This window comes from Pinus tabuliformis, chromosome 6 (genome assembly GCF_031772625.1).
Source record: "Pinus tabuliformis cultivar Carrire ecotype Pingquan chromosome 6, CPIR1, whole genome shotgun sequence".
Taxonomy (NCBI): domain Eukaryota; kingdom Viridiplantae; phylum Streptophyta; class Pinopsida; order Pinales; family Pinaceae; genus Pinus; species Pinus tabuliformis.
Genome location: NC_142292.1, coordinates 1,318,226,247 through 1,318,247,875, shown reverse-complemented (window position 1 = coordinate 1,318,247,875; position 21,629 = coordinate 1,318,226,247). Strand labels below are relative to the sequence as shown.

Genomic DNA, 21,629 nt, shown 5'->3' with positions numbered 1-21,629 from the left:
CTCTCTATGTGTCATACTAAGTTGAATAAAATCAAAGATGCAATACTTTGCACTAACCCAAACATGTTCATGCATCAAATGGTTTTACATTAAAAATATAATTGATTGTGGGCCGAGACTGTCCAGACCTGAGCAGGCCGTTGAGCCTACTTCGCAGGGGCCAGCTAGAATATCCGCCCTCCTTAGGTCAAATCGCAAAATAGGCAGATATAGTAAACGATAACTGACGTACACATGCACACCTGTGAACCATTATAGGACTTTACAGGGCTTTAGATATAACTGTACTGGATAGATTATCTACGTCAAAGGCATTCATAAGTAAAAACAAATTCTGCATGGGGAACCGCCAATTATTCATGAAATGAGAAGTACTGATACAATGCCAACTCCAAGAGCAAAGGTTTTCTAGTTTCTGTTGGCCATTCTTGGAGTCATAATTCACGCTTGTAAGTGGTGATTCATGTATATATTTTCTTTTGATATCACTTTGGTTTCTCTTATTTCCATAGGTTGCGTACTGAAGCAATTTCAAGGGATACAGTAATGTGTTTTTTCTTTCTTGGTTATGGGCTTCTGACAGCAATTGATTTTGCTGAATTTCATAGGTTCTATATCTTTTCCTATCAGAGGAAAATTTAATTTCAAGTGAGATTGTTAGTACCATGCAAGCTCACAAGTATAATTATTTGAGAAGAAATCAATTTTTATCTCAACAAAAATAAGGTTGCTAATACCACACAAGCTCATAAGTGTATAATTATTTCGGAGTTCATAAAGACTGAGGTTGCTAACAAGTGTAATCATTTCAGAGTTCACGAAACTAACAATATAACTCATTGTCTCACTGAAGGAAGAAATAATAACATTTAACCCAACCACAATACATAATCCCAATTGACAATATTGGTACTAACAAATATCTGCGTCGGGTTCCCTTATCAAATTGACAATGTTGGTACTAACAAATATCTGCGTCGGGTTCCCTTATCTTTTGCCGTTGGTATTAGCATATGTTTGCGTTTGGGGTTTCCCTTATTTCAACCAATACTCTGTACAAGTAAATTTCATGACTTTCCAATGAACTGTGTTGATGAGGTTTCCCTTGAAGAAATCCCGCACTAGGTCAACTCTACCTGGTAAAATACCGTGATTTTACAGTGTAAACTGTCTGGCTATCGTCTTGGAAGGCAGTAGTGATTATCCACGCCAGTGGTTGTTGAGATTGTTGTGCCAGGATGTTTTAAGATAAGGTAGGACCAAAAAAAGAGTGTTTATTTGGTTTGAAAAAACAGCTGTGGCTGGATCTCATCCAATTTGCTGTCTTGCATTATCATGATTAGCTGTAAGTTTTTCATTTCTTTTTTATTATTGGGCATGCCTTGGGCTATCGCTGCTGATAAATGCAAGACAGCAAATAAATGCTTTAAAACCTAGTACATATGCAGAGCTTGTTGATAAAGCATCATTCGGCCTCTGTTATGCCCTAGATCGGGGATAATGTCTCCCCATTCCTCCAACTTTGGTTCTGATTCCTCTTCCATTACATTATTATTGGGCATGCCTTGGGCTATCGCTGCTGATAAATGCAAGACAGCAAATAAATGCTTTAAAACCTAGTACATATGCAGAGCTTGTTGATAAAGCATCATTCGGCCTCTGTTATGCCCTAGATCGGGGATAATGTCTCCCCATTCCTCCAACTTTGGTTCTGATTCCTCTTCCATTACATTGTCTTCCATTTTCTGAATTAGCTGCCGAATTTCCACGTCTGTCCCTTCTCTATAGGCTCGAGCAGCTTCCTGCACTGCCGTCCTCATGGATTTCCTTCCTTGCCACTTCTGCCCTGCTGGTTCTGTCGCCCTCTGCCTCTACCTAGGCGAGCCATTTTCTCCTTTATTGCCTCTTGCTTGCAATTATTAACAACAAAAGTTAGCTTTCAAGGATCTACAATCCTCCCATCAATCAGCATTTCCTTTTCACTTAGCCTCCCTGCCCCACTCCAACCACCCTCGTTGTTCTCATGAGACAATGCTCTCTCCCCCCTGGACAAAGGAGGTGAGCAAGCCCTCTGTCATGTTGCCCTCCGCTTAGATAGGGTTCTTACATTTCTCAGGCTGACCCTCTGCCCCACTACTACAATTCTCCAACATACCTATGCTTTGATCCTCGCACTTCCTCACCAGACCTGCTCAGCCACAGCCCTTCTCCTGCATATCCCAGATTACCCCCCTCTTCCGCCTTACTATGCATGGTAGAGAAAAATGCAAACCTGCTCATACACCACCCACCCTAGCAATTCCAGGCGATCCCCTCTCCTCCACCAAACCAAGAAAGCTAGAGAGAAATGCAGGAGGAGAGCCAAAGGAGACATTCACGCTCGACCGTGGAAGATCCAAACGCCTGTGCTGCAAAGTTCTCCTCTCCCTTCACTGCATACTAAGATTTTCTCCTACCCTTACCACCCTCATGAAGTTCTCCTACCCTTACCACCCTCATGAAGCCCATCCCATCTGGCCCACGTCCCATCCCACTACCGCCGCCGTTTCTAACCTTTCCCATCTTCGGGTACGGGGATTGATACCCAGCATCTCCATTTTGGGATATGCCACAGTAATTGCAATCATGGTTGCAGACCACATTTATTGGTGTCACTCTGGAAATTCGACCGCAGGTAACAATAGCCATTACGAGTGCAATATTGCACTCTGTTCGGAAAGGGAAAGGGTTTTTCGAACCGGAGTTCGTGACTCTAAGCAAAGGCCTCTACGCCTATTACTTCAATTAGACGCGCGCTTGATCCTTTTCTGCTTAGGTTTGTAACCACAATTCAGAGTTCTTATCCCATCGCGTTTCGTATCGCAAAGGATAGGGTTCATTCAGTGAGATTCTCGACCATGATCTCATCCCCCAAAGCAAACCAGCGTGGGTGAAATAAGGTTACTAAGGCCATATCCATGCTTTATGCTTATGCTTCTGTGTATGTGCAGAATCGAACCACACCTTGAGCTTAGACCGCCCCACTCAGTCACTTTCACCCAACAAGCATTAGACCTGATAAACTCATTGGCCATACGGGTAATCAAACAATGAAGTGTATCTGATTTGAGCTTCACACGAGGAGAAAATATATACTTGTTTACTTTATTACACCTCATGAATCCATTGACAATATGGGGTAATCAAACAATGAAGTGTATCTGATTTTATTCTGATTTGAGCTTCACGCGAGGAGAGTATATATATACTTGTTTACCTCATTTGTCGCCAATACTAACATAGTATGACGTTTTTAAAAATATGAAGCATTTTAATAATTTTTTATTATTATTAATTACCAAAATTTCTATTATTTTTAATATATATTATATTATATTTATTACTTTTAATATATACTATATATATTTTTTAAAATCGTGGAAATCTTTATTAATTTTAATCCTACATTTTTCCCTCTGTTATTCATTGGGCTTCTCTTTTCTGAAAATTTATTGGATTAAGCTCACATCTGCCCCCATAGTATTTCAATTGTTTTCAACTTTTTCAATAAAATTCCATGGCTCTGTTATGCCTTATACTAGCATTATTATGTGATTGATTATATACCAATCCTGCATGATTTTCACTAGCTTTTCGATGTTTTATATTTTTTTTTTGTCATTGTTACACAGATGCAGACGATTACACCATCGGTGTCGCTTATGGGCGGTTTGGTGACAACCTGCCCTCCGTACAAGAATTTATTGACTTGATCCAGAGATTGAAGGTATGTTGCCAGGGTTAAAATCTACAGTACCAATCCAATAATCCTCAAGGCCCTCTATAACACTGGTATTAAGGTCTTTGTAATGGTTAGGAATGAAGATATTGCCGGTCCCCCGGCCAGCCAGTCAGTTGCAGACAAATGGGTCAATGATAATATTGTTCCCTTCTATCCTGCAACCGATATCAATATAATCCTGGCGGGGTATGAAATTTTAACGGACTATTCCAACAAACAAACCTGGTAACAGCTAGTGCCCGCTATGCAGAGCATCTGGCAAGCTCCGGTTAATTATAATATGGATCATATTGTAGGAACCCGTTTCTCTATGGATATGCTTGGCTCTTCAGTTACAATATCAGCATTTCCTCTATCAGCTGGTACTTTTAGGTATGATATTGTTGAAATTAATCGAGAATAAGTATTATTAGAGAAAGTTTGTTTCATTATGAACTTGTGTTTTAAATTAGGATGAGTTCATATTTTTTTAGGGGTTACTTCTAAATCTCCCTATTATGTTGTAAATTTATATATTCAGAATAATGAATTCGTAATAGTCTCCTGCAGCTTGCTTACCTGAGAGCTACATTATAAATTGTCTTCGGTAAGCAAGTTACTAGTTTCAAATTATAAATTGTCTTCCTTAATTTTAACATAAGTATTAGAGCAAAATTATAAATTGTCTTCTGTGAGCAAGTTACTAGTTTCAAATTATAAATTGTCTTCCTTAATTTTAATACTAACAAGTTACTAGTTTCAAATTATAAATGGTCTTCCTTAATTTTAACATAGTATTAGAGCATTGGTTTCAGATTATAAATTATCTTCCTTAATTTTAACATGGTATTAAAGCATAAGGTTATTGTGTTTGGTATCGCTGCTGGTGAGCTTTAGTGACAGAGTGTATGGGGAGCCGCTGAAGCGTGGAGTTGTAGTGGCTGGAGAGAGGCAATTTTCTTTTATTCTCTCAGTTTGAAGCGGGTAGCGCGCCATTTTGGTCCAGTTTACACATTTTTAGTCTGGGTGAGCACGGGTTTGAGGCGCATTCACGCGTTGATCGCCTGTTCCTTACGGCCATTCCCATCAGCACGCACTGGAAGGGCGGATCCGGCCTCCGAAGTGCGCGCTGCAGCGGTAGTGAGTTGGTACGCTGGCCGTGCTGTAAATTGTGTGAGAGACACCACCCCTGCGTGGATCACTGGCGGGCAGCGGATCGTGGTGGAAATCTCTATGTTGTGATTAGAGTGGCACAGCGGATCGTGGTGGATTGCAGAATTGAAAGCATGTTCGAAGGCGTAGTACTGTCTGAAGCAGCGTAAGTCTGGTTCGGAGAACATCCCCCATTGGCGTGGGCAACCCCGTTGAATCCAATGAATTCGTGGCCGAAGTCGCAGATTGGCTGCGTATTCGCGTGACTCGGGTAGAATTCAGTTTTGGTGCCGTGTGGATTGACTCCGTTGCAGTGGCAGTGTTGAGAGGCACGGCGTTGATCTGCCATCGTTGACTTGCCCATTGGTTTGGTGAATCCAGCATGAACTGTGGATTCGAAGATGAAGTCGTGGAACCAGAGCCCGTCTGATAAAAAATAAATCAAGCTCATTGTTTGAAGAGACCAGTGAGGGTTGAAGAGCTCCGACAGTGTGAGTGTGAAGAGACCGTGCTGTGTTGTTGGAGGTTTCAGTACTGAATCTGAGAGCTATAAGGTGGCTGAGTCGATCAACAGTACTATGTGGCTTTTCGATGTGTGACTAGATATGTGGGACTGGTGCGTTGTTCATCCCGCGTGGAGCAGAGAGAGTAGAATTGAAATGAGCATCGTTTCTCGGCCCAACTTTGTGTTGCTAGCTGGCCGAATTCCACAGATGGACGAAGAGCGGTGGATTCGAAGTGGTTTGTTCCTACGTTTATTTTCGGAGCGGTGGATCGGTGGCAGAGATAATGGCGATTTGGATCGGTGCGGAATTTCATGTCTTGACGCCGAAATCACTTAACTCAACCACACCTTTCCAACTCGGTGGGTTGAGTTCATAAGTAATGTGAGAATAATGTAGAAATAGAATTAGTTATGTGCAGTTGAACTGAATTAGTTGTGAGCAGCTAAACAGAATTAGTTATGAGTGGTTAGGAATTAGTTTGTGTTTTAACCTATATAAGTGTGATGTAATTGAGCAAAGTAATTGAATAAAGTTTGTGGTTTTATGTTTTAATTTGGTATCAGAGCTCAGGGTTTGAGCTGGGGTGAGAGCGCAGGTGAAGAAGGCCAATTAGTGTCTGCGTGAGGCTGGATATGAGTGTGTACCCGAGCAGCTGTTGCGGTGGAGAGTACTGTCCTCGAGAGTGCAGTTCCGGAGGCGTTGTGCAGTTTGACGCTGTGTTGTTACGCTGTGTTGTTGGAATCTGGTGGAGGACGTCGAGATTGGTACCTGTGTTGTGTTAGTGGTGAACCCGACGTGAACGGAACACCACCAAGTCTAGTGTGAGCGCTGAGGTGTGTGGAGAGCCCGTCTCCTTTGAATATACGGCGAGGGTTTTTCTCTTATTTCGCAGCCCGAGCAGTTCGTAATTTCTTCTGCAATCAATTCTGTATTTCCGTCGAGCAGAAACTTATTCTGCAAGTAAATTTATGATAAGGTTCTAAATGAAATTCTTTTACTGCCTCGATTTTCCAAGTTCCCCAGACGCAAGTTCACATTATTGTGTACTTTTCTGACTGTGCATCGATTACATTAGTCTTTGCTCCTGAGAATACAGTCAAGTAGTTTTCTTTGGCTGTTTACATTTTCTTCTGGAACCCATTTCAGGCTTTGTATAATTGGCAGCGGATTATCAGTTTTTTTTTTTTTTTTTTTTTATAAAAAAAAAAAAAAACAGTGGCAGCATATTATTAAAGGTGTTTTTGTGGTGCACAGTGGCAGCATATTATTAAAGGTGTCTTTGTGGTGCATTTTTAAGACTGTGTGAGTTTTGTGTTTTTCTGGTCGAGAAGCTGTTGAGAACCCACTCTGCCGTGGATTGAACCGTTTGCAGTTGTGCTGTCGAAGACCGTCTCTGGTGCAAGTGCTGACCACGCTGAAGCGTGGAGTGCATCCGTGTTACCGTCTGCTCTACTCTTTGCGTGGACTGGTGTGCTGTTGGCCCTGTCCAGAACACACTGATCGTGAGCAGTCGTGGATCGTGCTGCCAGAACCGTTTGCTGGTGCTGTCGACTGTCAAGAACCGTCCGCGTGCTGCCAAGACCCCTGTCAAGAACTCGGGTAGCAGTTGCTGTCAAGAACCGTCCGCGTGGTGCCAAGACCCCTGTCAAGAACTCGGGTAGCAGTTGCTGTTGTGCGTATACCGTCGAGGAGCAAGGCGTATACCGTTGTGGCGTATACCGTTGTGCGTATGACCACCCTTCGAAAACCTGTGGTATTGTTTTATTCATTAATCAGAAGTGAGGTCTGTACTACCGAGGTCATATTCTTTTTCAGTCGGCCCGGTTTTCTTTGTTTTGTTGCAAAAACTTGTGTAAGTGGGTCTTGTTCAAGAGAGTGTTGTTAGTGAGCACCATTTGTGACAGCTGGTCTGATTGGAGGAGCCCGGAGGGCCAAGGAGAGCAGAGAGAGGCCGTAGAAAAGGCGTTTTGTTTGAAGTGTGATAAAGCTAACTGATATGTCTATTATTTTAGACTTTTTTGACAATGATCTTTTTAATGATCATTTTCTCATGAACCCATTTGGGATTAGCAATGTTTTTGAGTCCATTGACAAAGAGTTTCATGTTGTTGAAGATCATGTCCCTGAAGAAATCACTCATGTTGTTGAGGATCACGCTGTTGAAGAAATCACTGAGATTAAAACTTGCCCGGTTGTTAGAAGTTTTATTGGATCTACTTTCAAGATGACTGCTACTTTGGAGGATACTACAATGGATGTTCTTCGAAGGCCGTTCATGTTCAAAGATGAATGCATTTTGGTGACTCCTTCGTTGGTTCCTCATGGAAAGTGGGGAGAACATGAATTAAATTACCTCGTTCGAGATCTTGCATTGCCTCTCAATCCAAAAGAGGTTGTGGAGCAAAGGAATTTCATAAGGAAACCCAAAAAGGTGAAGATGAAACTGCACCAGCGATGGAAAAGGAACAAGCATGGACCTTTTAATAAGAAGGCAAAAATGAAATGTTTTGTTGTAAGCCTAGCTGAGACTTAGACCAGCAGGCAAGTTAAAGTTTAAGTCGTCATGATTAAGAATATAGTTTCTTGTATATCGTGCTATAGTATATATTTGTTATATAGTTGGAATTAAGGGGGAGTGGTAGAAAGGTATTAATTCCAACTACCCTCTGTTAATGCAGTAGCTAGATCAATCTAGAGAATCAATCTAGAGAATACAGCAGATGTTCAAAGTACAAGTTCTAGAAGTCAGTTAGGTATTGTAGAAAGTCCATTTCTCCATTAAGGGAGGATGTGAGAATAATGTAGAAATAGAATTAGTTATGTGCAGTTGAACTGAATTAGTTGTGAGCAGCTAAACAGAATTAGTTATGAGTGGTTAAGAATTAGTTTGTGTTTTAACCTATATAAGTGTGATGTAATTGAGCAAAGTAATTGAATAAAGTTTGTGGTTTTATGTTTTAATTAGTAATCGATGTGTTATTTTTTTTTAACATTTAAGATCGCCGTGTTGTAGAGATCACTGGTGGTTTTTCTTTTTTAAAAGCCTACAAGTTGTAATAGTATAATCGAAGATCGCTCCTCTAGATCTGGAGATTGATCCATTGGTGACAGATTTGTTGATTGAATTGGCTCCTTGATTAATTGCTAAGAATCTTGAGGTAACTCCATCAATTAACCTATCACGATGAATAATCATATGGCAAAGGTGTACTTGAATGAGACCAGCAAGTTCGATGGGTCGAATTATTTGTTGAAAATTATAATTTCAAAACTACAAATTTTTCCCTGCGATGCGATCCATCGCAAATCGCAGATGTTACCGTTTCGCCTGCTTCCCTTGTAATATGCGATGCAATCTTACGATGCGATTGCAGATCACTATCGCGCCTTACCTTGTTGCTTCCTGATCATGATGCGATGCGATATTATTGCAGATCGCGATTTTTTTTTTTTTTCACCAGTACACGTTAAACCCTCCGCGATGATGCGATACGACCTGAGCCATCGCAGATCGCACTCTCACGTGCATACAATCCCAGTCGTCCATCCATTTTGATCCAACGACCATTATTTGTTCTGGCTTACTCACGCCACCGCCATCATTGTTTTTTCGCCATTTACTTATTTATGTTCCAAAGGAAGAGGAAGATCAGATCCAGCTCCTGCACATTGAATGCTCAGCTACAACATTTAATAAACAGCATGGCCGAGAACAAGAAGGACGCACCACGTGTAAGTGCATTAAAAAAAAAAGATTATGGGTTTCTTACAGCAGAGCTGGCCGCATGGCATTTATCAATTATGAGCTTCCAAACAGCCAACTTCATTTTCTTCAAAAGGCATCACAGCTTGCTGCATTCAATATGCAGATAAGCTTTAGAAGATATTTTTTATTTTATTGTTTAAATGTCAAATATGTTTTTAACATATAAATGTGATGAACAACAGTTCCTTTTTTCATGTTAGAAGAAGGTTAGAGTTTTTTTTTTGAATGCACAACAGTGCTGAAATTTTAATTTTCTAAGATAGTGAAATTGGTTTCTGGAACTGAAACGTTCCTGTTGTAATCTCTCTGTAGAGGAAGAATATTTTGTAACAGCTTTTTTTATGAAATCGAATTTCTCTGTACAATTTCTTTTGTGTTTGAAATTCCCAGAAATTTCCAACATGGTATCAAAGCTGGTCTAGGTACTCAGTGAGTCAAAAAAACGGAGTTTGTTTTTTCATTGTAGGAGCTATAAGAAGCTTATTGAGCAGATTTTTTCTCCAGCAGAGAAAGTTTTTTGCTTGTTTTAATTATACAGTCAGTGTCTCTTCTTTACTTATACAGGTTAAGATGTCAGATGCTGGAACTGGTTTGACAAATTCCCAACTGCCACAGTTTAATGGGAAAAATCACAGTTATTGGTCCATAACAATGAAAGCATTGTTTGCTTCTCAAGGAATATAGGAGCTGGTTGAAACTGGCTATGCTGAACCTGCAGATGCAACAACATTGGTTGTTTTGACAGTAGCAGAAAGAGACCAATTGAAGAGCGACAGGAAGAAGGATGCCAAAGCCCTCTTTTTTCTCTTCCAATCAGTACATGAAAGTGTTTTTCCACGGATTGCAGCAGCAACAAAATCCAAGGAGGCATGAGATATTCTCAAAACTGCCTATCAAGGCATGGAGAAGGTGAAGACTGCAAAGTTGCAGATGTTGAGGAGAGACTTTGAAACACTCAGCATGAAGGAATTTGATACAATAGATTCATTCTTCACTCAGGTTATTGGGTTGATAACCCAGATAAGATCTCATGGTGAGATTCTTGAAGAAAGAAGGATTGTAGAGAAGATCTTGAGAACTTTACCCTCAAGGTTTGAAGCTATTGTGGTAGCAATAGAAGAAACAAAGGATCTCTCACAGTTCACAGTAGATGAACTGAGTGCTTCTCTTATGTCTCATGAACATAGACTGAGTAGAGGAACAGATTCCTCTTTTGAGCAAGCATTCAAAAATCAGATGTCTTTTGGCCAAAGAAAAGGTCGAGGCAGAGCAAATAATAAAGGTCGTGGAAGAAGCCAAAACAAAGGCAGAAATAATCCTACAAGCACAAGCGGAAGGAGCTGCAATCAGAACCAAGATGAAGGTTCAAGCAAACAACAAGCTCATGGACAAAGGTATGACAAATCCCAAGTCCAATGTCATTATTGTAAGAAATATGGGCACTACGCCAATGAATGTAGAAAAAAACAAAATGACATGAATACTAGGCAGAATGCTAATTTTGCAAATGAAGAAGATAAGAATCCAAAGATTTTGTTGTTAACATGTAATATTGCGCAAGACAAACAAGAAGATTTTTTGTTCTTAGACTCAGGTTGTAGTAATCACATGACTGGAAATATTGCAATGTTTGCCAATCTGGATGAAAATGTGAAATCTGAGGTAACAACAGGAACTGATAGTAAGATATCTGTCAAGGGTAAGGGCAGAGTCAGTATCCGAGCAAGAAATGGAGAACAGATGATTGTGCCAGAGGTATACTATGTACCTGGTCTGAAATGTAATCTTTTGAGCATTGGACAGCTCATTAACAAATGTTACAATGTGTTCTTCAAAGATGATATGTGTACAATCAGAGACATACCTCCAAGTAAGAAGATCATTGCACAGGTGCAGATGACCAGCAATAGAATGTTTCCTCTCAAACTCAGGGAAGATTTGAAGGAAGGAAGAACTATTGCAGCTGTAACACAAGAAGTCTTTCAGGAACAAGTGAAAGATGAGAATTGGTTGTGGCACTTGAGATTTGGACATCTCAATTTCGGAGGCTTGAATCTGTTGCACAAAAAGGGAATGGTAAAGGGATTGCCATTGATCGAGAAACCGGACAGCCTTTGTGAAGGCTGCATCTTGGGCAAGCAACACAAAGAAAGCTTTCCAGCAGGAAAGAGTATAAGGGCAAAAGCACCCTTGGAAATTGTTCACTCTGATGTGTGTGGACCGATGCAAATACCATCATTTGCCGGAAATAAATATGTTTTAACTTTCATTGATGATTACACCAGAAAGACATGGGTGTATATGCTGAAACAGAAGAGTGAAGTGTTTGAGAAATTCCGCCACTTCAAAACTCTTGTTGAGAAGCAGTGTGGGCATTATATCAAAGTGCTCAGAACAGATAGAGGAGGAGAGTACATCTCCAAAGACTTTCTGCGTTTTTGCAGAGAGAATGGCATACAAAAGCAGTTTACCGCGAAGTATACACCTCAGAAAAATGGTGTTGCCGAAAGGAAGAATAGGACCATTCTTGATATGGTCAGAAGTATGTTGAAGGCAAAACACTTTCCGTATGAGTATTGGGCAGAAGCTGTTATTTGCGCAGTTTACATCTTGAATAGATGCCCAACTAAAGCTGTCATGAACAAAATACCAGAAGAAGCATGGAGTGGTCAAAAGCAAACTGTCACTCACATGAGAGTATTCGGTTGTGTAGCATACGCACATGTACCAGATCAGCTAAGGAAGAAGCTTGATAGTAAGGGGGAAAAGTGTGTCTTTATTGGCTATTGTGATGAGTCAAAAGCATACAAACTCTATAATCCATCCACCAAGAAATTTATAGTAAGCAGAGATGTGCAGTTCATTGAAGATGAAGCTTGAGATGGAAGCTTAGAGAAGACAGTGAATGTGAAGACAATTGTGTCTCACGAAGAAGAAGAGGAAGGAACAACAGCAAATAATCCTTCCTTGGTGGCTCCTCCTCCACCACAACATGTACAACAGACCACACCACAAGCTGGAATTCGAACAACCTTGAGAAGCCAAGGAAGTGCTTCTCCAAGCACATCACAGGGATCAGAAATACCCTCAAGTTCGGATGGAACTCCAAGCACACCAAGAAGACCAAGATTCAGAAATCTGAATGAGATTTATGAACAAGGAGAGGTAAGTAACAATACCGGTCTGAATTCATTATTCGCTTTGTATTGTCATGTTGATGACCCAGTTCATTTTGAAGATGCTGTAAATCAAGATAAATGGATTGAAGCAATGAATGAAGAAATTGGTGCAATTGAGAAGAGTAAAACATGGGAGTTAGTGGACCTCCCTGAAGGCAAAGATGCCATTGGATTTAAGTGTGTCTATAAAACCAAAAGCAATGCTGAAGGCAAGATTGACAGGCACAAAGCAAGACTTGTTGTAAAAGGCTACAAGCAGCAACAAGGCAAAGACTATGATGAAACCTTTGCACCAGTGGCAAAGATGGAAACAATCAAAACAATGTTGTCTATTGCGGCATAACACAAATGGAAGATTTATCAAATGGATGTTAAATCTGCATTCCTGAATGGAGTGTTAAAAGAAGAGGTTTATGTTGAACAACCTCCAGGCTATGAAGTTGAAGGCCAAGAGCGTAAAGTCTGCAAATTGAAGAAGACTCTTTATGGGCTGAAGCAAGCTCCAAGAGCATGGTATAGTAGAATAGACGCTTATCTGATTGAGAATGGGTTTGATAAGTGTGATGGTGAACCCACACTCTACATAAAGGAGAATGACGGTAAGATTCTTATTGTTGTTTTATATGTAGATGATTTGATTTTTACTAGCAATGATGCTTCTCTCATTGCTGATTTTAAAGCAGTCATGAAAAGTAAATTTGAAATGACTGACTTGGGCTTCTTAAGATATTTTCTTGGAATTAAAGTAGACCAAAGTGAAAATGGTGTTTTCTTTTCTCAAGTTAAATATGTAGAAGCAGTGTTGAAGAGATTTAACATGCAGAACAACAAGGCAGCTGTGACTCCATCTGTAATGGGGTTGAAATTGACCAAAGAAGACAGGGCAAGGATTTTGATCCAAAATTGTACAAGAGCATAGTTGGAAGCCTTATGTACTTAACTACAACTAGGCCAGACATTATGCACGCTGTGAGTTTAATCTTCAAATTTATGGAAAGACCGAAAGAGACTCATTGGCAGGTAGCCAAGAGGATTCTAAGGTATGTGAATGGAATGAAGGGGTTTGGTATTTTATACTCGTCTTCTGAAAGTTTCATGTTGATAGGTTACACTGACAATGATTGGGCTCGAAGTGTTGATGATAGGAAAATCACATCGGGATATGTGTTTCATATGGGATCGAGAGCCATCTCATGGGCTTCCAAGAAGCAACCAGTTGTGTCTTCGTCAACAACAGAGGTAGAGTATGTGGCAGCAACAGCAACAGCATGCCAAGCAGTGTGGCTGAGAAGAGTTCTTAGAGATTTGTGTCATGAACAAGAAAAGGGCACAACCATTTACTGTGACAATAGCTCGGAAATAGCATTGTCTAAAAACTCTGTTTTTCATAAAAGGACAAAGCACATAGACACCAAATTTCACTTCATACGTGAATTGGTTAACAATGGTGAGATTGTTTTGCAGCACTGCAGAATAGAGGATCAGTTAGCTGACATCTTGACAAAACCATTACGAAAGAAAAGTTTTGATCATTTGAGGAAATGCCTGGGTATGCAATAAAACCCAGCAGTTGAAATTAAAGGGGAGTGTTGAAAATTATAATTTCAAAACTGCAGATTTTTCCCTGCGATGCGATCCATCGCAAATTGCAAATGTTACCCTTTCGCCTGCTTCCCTTGGAATATGCGATGCGATCTTACGATGCGATCGCAGATCGCCATCGCGCCTTACCCTGTTGCTTCTCGATCGTGATGCGATGCAATGCGATATTGCGATACGATATTATCGCAGATCGCAGATTGCGAATTTATTTTTTTTCACCAGTACACGTTAAACCCTCCTCGATGTTGCGATGCGACCTGAGCCATTGCAGATCGCACTCTCACCTGCATACGATCCCAACCGTCCATCCATTTTGATCCAACGACCATTATTTGTTCTGGCTTATTCACGCCACCGCCATTGCTGTCTTTTCGCCATTTACTTATTTATGTTCCCAAAGGAAGAGGAAGATCAGATCCAGCTCCTGCACATTGAATGCTCAGCTATAGCATTTAATAAACAGCATGGCTGAGAACAAGAAGGACGCGCCATGTGCAGGTGCATTAAAAAAAAAAGATTATGGGTTTCTTACAGCAGAGTTGGCCGTAGGGCATTTATCAGTTATGAGCTTCCAAACAACCGACTTCATTTTCTTCAAAAGGCATCACAGCTTGCTGCATTCAATATGCAGATAAGCTTTAGAAGATATTTTTTATTTTATTGTTTAAATGTCAAATATGTTTTTAACATATAAATGTAATGAACAACAGTTCCTCTTTTCATGTTAGAAGAAGGTTAGAGTTTTTTTTTTAACACACAACAGTGCTGAAATTTTAATTTTCCGAGATAGTGAAATTGGTTTCTGGAACTGAAACGTTCCTGTTGTAATCCCTTTGTAGAGGAAGACTATTTTGTAACAATTTTTTTTATGAAATCGAATTTCTCTATAAAATTTCTTGTGTGTTTGAAATTCCCAGAAATTTCCAACATTATTCAAACTGGAAATCTAACTTGTAGACATGGCTAGAAAGGAAAAGTGTGCGGGCTATTGCAAATGGGGATGAATTGAAGCCCACTGTAGCTGGAAGCGGAACAACTGCAAAAATTTATCACTGGGAAAAGAATGAGAACAAAGCGAAAGTGGTATTAAAATTGTCAGTGAAAGACTGTATTATTCCTCACATCAGGTAATGTAAATCAGCAAATGAGATCTTGACAACTCTCAAGGATTTGTATGAGATAAAAAATATAAACCGCTTATTGTTCCTAAAGACCAAGATTCTGTCCATCAAAATGGAGGAGACTGAATTAGTCACACTACATTTATCTCTCAGATCAAGGAGATAAGGAATAAGTTGGCTGATATAGGGGAAACAGTGTTGAACACTGATCTTGTCATGGTTACCATGAATGGTATGATTGATAATTATCAAATATTTATTACACACTTGAATGTGAGGGAGAAAGCCACCACTTTCGAAGAATTGACAGGGATCTTGATGCAAGAGGAAAAGAGGCAGATTACTTTGAAACCCTAGAATTCAGATCTCTCATTAATGGCGAAGAAAAATCCTTTCAGAGGGAAACTAGGCAGAGGACAGACAGGCAGAGGTACACCACAGAGAAATCTACCTCAAGGTATGCCTTCGACCAGAAATGAGTGAGGGATCAAGTGTTTTTGTTGTGGTAAATCTAGTCACATTGCTAGGAATTTCCATAAGAAGAAGCTTGATGAAACTCAACACAGACAAAAGAAGTATGCATGGTACTTTGCTGATGAAGATCTAAATCAGGATCTCAGACTATTTTTCTCGGATTTTGCTTTTGAATGATGAAAAAAAAACTTGGTTTGTGGGTTCAGGAGCTTCCACTCACATGACAGGTAATAGACATTGGTTTGAAGATTTTAATGAGACCAACAGTGGTGCTAATATCTACTTTGGTGATGACAGAGGATACCAAACCAAAGGATATGGAAATATTCCTATAATATTGTTTGATGGCAATATTAGGGATATTTAGATTGTGATGTATGTACCAGGAATTAAAAATAATTGCATCTCTGTTTCCATGATTACAGACCAGAATCTTAAGGTAGAGTTATTTAAACCTTACTATGTTATAAAGATATGTTGGATCATTTGAAGCCAATTGCGACAGGAATATGAGTTGGAGGTTTGTACAAGCTGAATGTTACAAGCACACCACGTCAAATGTTAACTTCAACATCTATGACAGCAGTGAACCTGTGGCATCAAATATTTAGACAAATCAATCTTCCTGACTTATTATTGCTACAAAAACAAGGTATGATCAATGGACTCCCTGTTTTAAAAAACACACATATTGATTGTGAAGGATGTGGACTAGGGAAAATGCATAGGGATGAATTTCTCTCAAGTTTAAATAAAAGAAAGAGAGATATCCTCAAACTTGTGCACACTGACATATGTGGACCAATGTAGACAAGATCATTAGGAGGAGCTTATATTTTTTTATTATTTGTTGATGATTGCACAAGATATACTTGGGTATATTTTTTGAGAAAGAAAAGTTACACATTTGAATATTTTAAAGAGTTTCGAAGTATGATTGAAAAAAAAACAGGGTTAGTCATCAAAATTCTTCGCTCAGATCAAGGGGGAGAATACAAGCTAAGAAACATTGTCAAATATTGCAGGAACCATGGAATAATTCAATAGTTTACAATACCCCACACTCCATAGCAGAACGGGGTGGTAGAGAGGAAGAAAAAAACTTTAGTGGAGTGTGCACGCAACATGTTGAAAGGTAAGAACCTATCTAATGGCTTTTGGGCAGAGGCTATAAATATTGCAGTTTATTTAAAGAATAGGAGTCCAATGAAGAGTCTTGATCTTAAAACTCCATTCGAGGCATTATATGGTTTTAAGCCTGTAGTTAGTCATCTAAGAGTATTTGGTTCGAAAGCTTTTGCTCATGTTCAAAAGGAGGATAGGAATAAATTGGATTCTAAGGCCATCAAATGCATATTTGTAGGGTATTGTTCCGAGTTTAAAGAATACAAATTGTTTAATCCATCTACTCACAAGGTCTTTGCAAGTAGAGATGTTATATTTCATGAGCAAGTTGATGAGGGAAATAGAGACAAAGGTAATGAGGAGTGGCACATTCCTTTGCTGATGGAGGACAACAGTGAGGAAATTAAAGACAACCATGTTCAGCAGCAGCAACAGTAGCAAAAAGAAGAATCAAGTGATGCAGGTACAGTCAGCAAGCCAAGTCCACCAAGGAATGAGCAAGACAGATTTGAGGCAAGTCCACCACTAAGGAGATCAGGTAGGCAAACTCAATTGCCAACAAGATATAGGGATCATGCTCTTATAACTAGTATGTTAAATGTTGTTGAGCCCTAAAATTATAAAGAAGCAAGTCAATATGAAGAATGGATGGTAGTCATCGAAGAGGAATATGAGCCAATACTTAAAAACATAAATTGAGACTTAGTTGAACTACCAGAAGGAAAAGAACCTATAGTTTTCAAGTGGTTATATAAACCTAAATTTAAATCTGATGGTAGTGTAGATCAATACAAAGCTAGCCTGGTAGCTAAAGGTTACTCACAAAGATAAGGAATTGATTATGAGGAAATCTTTGTTTTGGTAGCTAAGCTAAACACTATTAGAATGTTGATATTTTTAGCTACAAAACATCATTGGAGTCTACACCAATTAGATGTGAAGTCCACATTTTTAATTGGAAAATTGAAAGAAGAGGTTTATTTAAAACAACTTGAAGGGTTTATCAAGCAAGGGCAGGAGCATTTAGTCTACAAATTAAAAAAAAACATTATATGGTTTGAAATAGGCATCCAGGTCATGGTATGACAAAATTGACTCACATTTCTTGCATCATAGTTTTAAGAGGAGCAAAAACAACCCAACTATGTATTTTGTGTTTGATGAAAAAGGGAAAATTGTTTTGATTTCTTTATATGTATATGATTTAATTATTACTGGAAATGCTGATGAATTAATTAAAGAAATCAAAGTACAGATGTCGCAATTGTTTGAAATGAAAGACCTCAAAGAATTATGCTATTACTTGGGTCTGGAAGTTTGGAGGGACTCTAGGTAGACTTTTCTCACTCAAGGGAAGTATGTTAGAGGTTTATTGAAAAAGTTCAGAATGGAGCAATGCAAAGCTACCTCAGTGCCTTCATAGTAGAATCTTAAACTTCGGATGGAGGATGATTCCAAAGAGGTGGATGGCACATTGTATAGATAGCTAGTTGGGAGTCTAATTTATTTGACTACTACTAGACCAGACTTAGCATTCTCAATCAGTGTGTTAAGTCAATTCATGTCAAAACCTCTTGAGAACCACTAGGTAGTAGCGAAAGGTCTCTTGAGATACCTTGAAGGAACCATTGATTTTGGTATTAGGTACACTGATTCCTTTGATGTTAATTTGACAGGTTTTCCAGATTTAGACTAGGCAAGAAACATGGATGATAGAAGATCCATAACAGGTTATGCTTTCAACATTGGATCCGGATTAATTGCGTGGAGCAGCAAGCAACAAAGTATTGTTTCCTTATCTTCTGTAGAAGCAGAGTATTAGGCAATGTGCACAGCCACATGTGAGGCTATTTGGTTGAGGAGACTTCCCCATGGTGCTCGAGCGGAACAAAAAGATGCAACAGTGATTAGATGTGACAATTAAAACTCAATTAAGTTGGCGAACAACGCTGTGTTTCACAAAAATACAAAACATATTGATACTCACTTTCATTTTGCTAGAGAGAAGGTTCAGTTTAAAGATTATTTTATTGAATATTGTAATACTTATGATAATGCATTAGATATTTTTACTAAGCTCCTTGGGAGGAATTAAATTTGAAATGTTTAAGGAGATGTTAGATGTACAGATGAACCCTTTCTCCACTAAGGGGGAGTGTTGAAATTAATGGAGAATAAGTATTATTGGAGAAAGTTTGTTTTATTGTTAAAAGTGTGTCCTAGATTAAGATTAGTTCCTATTTTCTAAGTACTAATTATAAATCCCCCTCTTATATTGTAAACTTATATAACTTATATATTCTGATTTGAATAATGAATTCGTAAAGCATCCTTGACTTTATGCCGTCTTCAATTGTGCGACTTGCTCACGAGAGCTACATATTTGCTCACCAGAACTACATGTTTCAGATTATAACTAGTCTTCCTTAATTTTAATAGATATTAAAAACCTATGATGAAATCCATAGTGGATTTTCTTCGTAGAACGAGTTCCTGTTTTAATTTTTTTATTTTTTATGGATGTGTATTCTTACTTTTCCTTATTTATTTGCTCCCGAAGATATATCTTTGGAATATTCCAATTTCGGAGAACATGACAAAAATTACACCGACCCCAATGGCCTTGTGTATACCCATGTGCTGGACCAGCAGCTTGATGCGGTTGTAGCTGCAATGAGCAAATTAGGTTAGGACGATATTAAGTTGGCCATAGCTGAAACTGGATGGCCCAATGCCGGTGACATTAGTCAGTTGGGTGCCAACATCAATTATGCAGCCCTTTATAACCGGAGGGTTATAAGGAGAATGGTTGCAGACCCTCCCTTCGGAACCCCTCGGAGGCCCAATCAATTCATCCCCACATACATTTTTTTATTGTATGATGAGGATAAAAAGTCTGGACCGGCGACTGAGAGGCATTGGGGTTTTGTGTATCCAAATGGAACCTTGGTGTATGAGATTGATCTCACTGGGAAGCTCAAGGATTCGGACTATGGGCCTCTCCCTCCTCCGCCTCCACCCTACAAGGGCAAATTGTGGTGTGTTGCAGATCCCACTGCAGATGTTTATGTCTTGCCTTCTGCTATTGATTCTGCTTGCAGTCAGGGAGACAACACCTGCGGTGCCATCCAGACAAGGGAGCCTTGTTATGAGCCTAACACGGTTATTGATCATGCATCCTATGCATTCAACAGTAATTGGCAGCAATCCAAGAACATTTATTCCGGCTGTGACTTTAATAAAACTGCAAAACTAGTCACAGAGGACCCCAGTAAGTAAAATTAATCTAATATGTACCTTTATCCATGTCTGGTTTGCTTTTGCTTGTTTGTTTTTGAAGCTCTTTGCAGTATCAACCTGTCTGCCCTTGCGATAAATCTTAGGTATGTTTTGTGATCTTTGTTTTTTGCTCGATAAGTTTTTTGGGTTGAGTATGTTTGCATTTCGCTTGAATCTGCTATACTGTTTAGGCTATGCTCATTTGTTTTGACCTTAAATCTGAAGTACTGTTTGGAGTAGGCGGGAGGTATGATTTCTCTTTCCTTGAATCAGGTGTGAACTGGGATATGTTTGTTATACACATAAATTAATCTCAATGTGGCATGAATCTGCGCTTAACATATTTTAGGACTATTTTTATTTGGATGGCAGATTCAATAAATATTTCAGAATTTATTGAATTGTAAATTTTATAACATTTTGCGAATTCAATAGATAAGAGTAAAAGTGAAACGATTTTCAGTCAAATTTGGAAATATTTTAAGAATCTGCCATCAAATTCAAGGATATCCTCAACATAAATCTCTTAAAACTTTTTACGCTGGACAGGTTTGTTTTAAGCCGAATCTGCTTCGCTTCGTAAACTTGATGTTTTTAGTTTCCTGCTTAAATCCCTTGAAATTTTGGGCACGTGTTTGTTTCTGCCAATGATCTGCTTCACTTTTAAATGGTCATATACATATTCCCTCCATGAATCGGATTCACTTTTAAATGTATAATTGTTTTTGGGTTTGAATCGATTTCATTTTTCGGGTCAAGAAGATATCAGAGTCGTTTTCCAAATATGGGTTTGTTATCAGCTGAACATTTATGTAATTTGTATGTTGCAGGTCATGGGAGTTGCACATACCAATTCGTAGACAGCGTCCAGAAGTCTGTGCTTTGTTGAGACGCTTTGGCTGGTTGAAATGGTTATGGTAGCAGTATTTGCCTCAGTTTTAGTAGTTCAGAAGATGATCTTAAAAGGACCTTGTCACTTATTACTCTTGTAATTGATAGCAGGGAATCCTCACTCTATTATATTTTCATAAATAGAAATTTTTATTTAAATTTTGTATAAAATTTTTATGATTTACGAATTATAAATATGAATTGCTCAGATTTTATAATTTTAAAGTAGTAATGTAAATTATAAAAGTAATTTATTTCTATATGTAAAAATACAATTTTAACGATATTAAAATTATAATTTCACAAAAATTATATAAATTAATTAAATGATTACCGTTAGAAAAGTCCAAAAAAATGATTAAACTAGTCAGCATCTTTCGGACTACATATGTCGTTCTCTCTGTTTCTCACCATAACTGTTATTCTCTGTTATTGTAACTGTTTAGAATAATTTAATGAATAATAAAGGCTTCTTAGGTTTCACATCCTTGCGCTGATGTGTAAGCATCTCTATGCTACCTGATGATTCTGTGGTTGATGATCCTTGAGCACCTTTATCATTAATATTAAATATTTTTTTGAAAATGGTGATTTTGAAAAGTATTTTCGTTAACTAGAAGTGATCATTCTAAAAAAATATGAGAAATTATTATATAATATTAACAATTGATGATTCTGTGGTTGATGATCCTTGAGCACCTTTATCATTAATATTAAATATTTTTTTGAAATTGGTGATTTTGAAAAGTATTTTCGTTAACTAGAAGTGATCAT

General features: G+C 38.7%; 1 pseudogene; it reads left to right on the top strand.

Moving 5' to 3' along the window:
• Positions 1 to 382: 382 nt before the first annotated feature.
• On the top strand, positions 383 to 20,853 carry LOC149263456 (putative glucan endo-1,3-beta-glucosidase A6; annotated as a pseudogene).
• The last annotated feature ends 776 nt before the right edge of the window (positions 20,854 to 21,629 follow it).